The sequence below is a fragment of the Triticum urartu genome, chromosome 3, assembly GCF_003073215.2.
Source record: "Triticum urartu cultivar G1812 chromosome 3, Tu2.1, whole genome shotgun sequence".
Lineage (NCBI taxonomy): Eukaryota > Viridiplantae > Streptophyta > Magnoliopsida > Poales > Poaceae > Triticum > Triticum urartu.
The window spans coordinates 456,682,830-456,686,611 of NC_053024.1; positions in this window are offsets into that span (position 1 = coordinate 456,682,830).

The following is a 3,782-nucleotide window of genomic DNA, read 5'->3' on the forward strand; positions in this document are numbered from 1 at the left end:
ACGATAACGAAACAAAAATGATGCCGCGGCAACAATTCGATGATCCGGTAGCTCACGGGGATACCGGTGCAAAAGGAAGTGGGTGCGAGTGTGTCATGCAAAAAGATGGGGTGCTCCCGGATTCCGGGTTCCCACATGACGGCGGCAAGACAAAAGAGGGGCTTCGTGCAACGAGCAACTCGGACACGGAGCAACACACGGTTAAACTCATACATCGCAAGCATTCATCCACGGGCGGTCGTTCTCGGCAGTTCTACCTTCGAAGTGTGTGTTCGCGGAGCGGTTCGGGTTATGCGGTGTAGTCGTTCACGATCGTCGTGGGAAGTAGTGGTACTCGACCGTGGTAGAGGAAGTAGTTGTTCACGCGACGGTAATCGAACTTGACGATACCGTTACACGGGTCTTCGGCAACGGTAGTGGTACCCATTTTGTAGTCGTGCACATTCCGTAGATGTTCGAGGTCACGGCGAGGATCTTGACGTCCATGGAGTCTTCGAGGGTCGACGGTAGTTGTACTCGGGTCGTCAGCGACTGTAGTTGTTCTATGCATCGGACGTCAAGGTACTTGCCGAGGTACTTGCCATTCTTAGCGGTTTCCAAAACGACGGTAGATGAACAATACGCGTCGTCGTGGTACTTGCGGTCGTCGGACTTGCTGGTTTCACTTTGACGGTAGTGGTACACTTGTCGGCGAGGTACTTGGCGCATCTAAGTCATCAGGTACTTGGCGGTCTCGGTTTTGACCGAGATGAGACAAAATGGCGATGGTGCATGATGAGGAGAGTCCTACAACAACAGGGGGTCGACGGCGGCGCAACACGAGAAGAGCGCAGCAGGACAAAGTGGACGGCATAGGCCTTGGCCCGGAGCAAAGGAGGCGGAGCTTCTGGAGACTGGAGAAGCCATGGGCGTCAGGCGCGCGATGCCATAGGGAGGTTTGTGAGGGGGCCATGTCGAGGAGGCAGAGGCGCTGCGAACTGCAGCAGCGGCCGCGATCTTGGAGCACCCCCACCGGAGGACGAGGCGGGGGCATACCCAGGCGGCGGGGAAGGACGGCGCCGGTGGAGAAGCATATTGCCATGCCCGAGGCGGGGCTTGACGGGTCGAGATGGGGTTCAGCGATCGGGCGACGGGGGCGCGCTGGCGATGATGGGGATCGGGCGCGGCGGCGCTAGTCGTCGACTGTGACGGGTCATGGCTCCATGGTCGGCTCCAGCGACGCCGGGAGAAGGCAGCGGCGGCAGGCACGCGGAAGGAGCAGGGGAGAGGCGGCTGGGGACGAGGCAAGAGTGCCGTCCCTCTACGCGTGCGCGGGAGGCCGGTCCGGCGCCATCGGGAGGAGGAAGATGGAGATCGAGAAGGAGAGCGGGGTCGAGCGCGACACTGGAGGGGAAGAGATGGGATCGTGGGAGGAGGATGGGATCGGGCAGCGGTTCCTGGCGGCGCGAGGAAAACGAGGAGTGGGATCAGGAGAGGGTAGCGAGTGGGGATCGGCTAGGGTGAACTGGCACCGGTGCTGGGCCTTAGCCTCGGTGCAACTGGGCTGCGGGCTTAGAGGCCGGCTGTGCTGCAGGCTCTCTCTCCCTCCCTCTCTTCTAAAGCCCAGAAAAAAAACAGCAAAGGAAAGTAAGAAAGAAAAAAAAAGGAAAGGAAGGGTGGAGAAAGGATTAGGCATGGGGATACATTTCCTGGACTCGCAAAAAAATGTGTTTGTTCCGCGAAAAATAGAGAAGGCCAAAATTGAAAGATCTAAATTCAGATACATTTGAATTTAATTCAAATGGTTTGAATAAGTTCAAGGTAAAGAAGAGTCCAAAATATTTGGATTTTTGGTGGAGCTCCGGAAAATGACGAAAGAATTTACGGACAAGGTTCGAGGTCAAGCAGCGAGATAACAAAGGCATGGGGAAATTTGCAAGTGTGTTTTAGGTGATTCCATAAGAATGGATTATTTTATAATAGCTCCACTAATATCGGGAGGATATATTATAAAGAGAAGTCATCCTTCCCTCGATTTAAATGGATCGAAGATCCATACGATTTATTTAGTTGAGATGCAAAAGATTTATGAGATGATGGCATGATGACATGATGCAATGCAAAAATAAAAGGGCAAGCACAAATGAAACACACGGCGAAACCCGGAATATAAGGAAGTCTTCTCGAGCATCGGTCTCGGGGCGTTACAGGCGAGCCGACACGTGTTCCCTCGAGCCAATGATGATTTTACACGTGGAAAATCCCCATTGGTCGGGGCTGTTAACGGGTTATCGGATCCAAAATCGGACCCGATAGCTTAACGGCATTCCGTTACGGTGGATGCCACGTGTCGGTCACCCTTGACGAAAGCACTTCTGTGACGCGCGATTTATCGTCATGGAAGTGGACACTTCCATGATGATAATTTTGGTAATGTCATGGAACACTTCTACGGCAGCACATGTATGACTATCTTGATTCTATCATAAATTTGTCATGGATGTACATGCATGACAGAAAACGTGACCTACTGTGACAAACACGTATCATCACGGAAGTGTATTTTTTTGTAGTGTTAGCACTTGATCGTTTTAGTTTACTGATATTGCTTTCTTCATGACTTATACATGTTCCTATGACTATGAGATTATGCAACTCCCGATTACCGGAGGAACACTTTGTGTGCTACCAGACATCACAACGTAAATGGGTGATTATAAAGGTGCTCTACAGGTGTCTCCGATGGTACTTGTTGAGTTGGCATGGATCGAGATTAGGATTTGTTACTCCGATTGTCGGAGAGGTATCTCTGGGCCCCCTCGGTAATGCACATCACTATAAGCCTTTCAAGCAATGCAACTAATGAGTTAGTTGCGGGATAGTGCATTACGGAACGAGTAAAGAGACTTGCCGGTAACGAGATTGAACTAGGTATTGAGATACCGACGATCGAATCTCGGGCAAGTAACATACCGATGACAAAGGGAACAACGTATGTTGTTATGCGGTTTGACCGATAAAAATCTTCGTAGAATATGTAGGAGCCAATATGAACATCCAGGTTCCGCTATTGGTTATTGACCGAAGACGTGTCTCGGTCATGTCTACATTGTTCTCGAACCCGTAGGGTCCGCACGCTTAACGTTCGGTGACAATCGGTATTATGAGTTTATGTGATTTGATGTACCAAAGGTAGTTCGGATTCCTGGATGAGATCGGGGACATGACGAGGAGTCTCGAAATGGTCGAGATGTAAAGATCGATATATTGGACGATTATATTCGAACATCGGAAAGGTTCCGAGTGATTCGGGTATTTTTCGGAGTACCGGGGAGTTACGGGAATACGGGAAAGAAGTATTGGGCCTCATGGGCCAAGTGGTGGAAGAGAGGAGGCAAGGCATGTGGCCCCCCTAGCCCAAACTGAATTGGACTAGGGGGCCGGCCCTCCTTTCCTCCTTTCCGCCCTCTCCTTCCTTCTCCCCTTCCCCCTTCCTTTCCTCCTCCTGCTAGGAGGAGGACTCCTCCTCCTAGCGCGCCCTACAGAGGCCGGCCGGCCTCCCCCCTTGCTCTTTTATATACGGGGCAGGGGCACCCTAGAACACACAAGTTGATCATTGATCCCTTAGCCGTGTGTGGTGCCCCCCTCCACCATAATCCACCTCGATCATATCGTAGCGGTGCTTAGACGAAGCCATGCGTCGTTAGCAACATCAACCCCGTCATCACGCCGGCGTGCTGACGGAACTATCCCATGAAGCTCTGCTGGATCAGAGTTTGTGGGACGTCATCGAGCTGAACGTG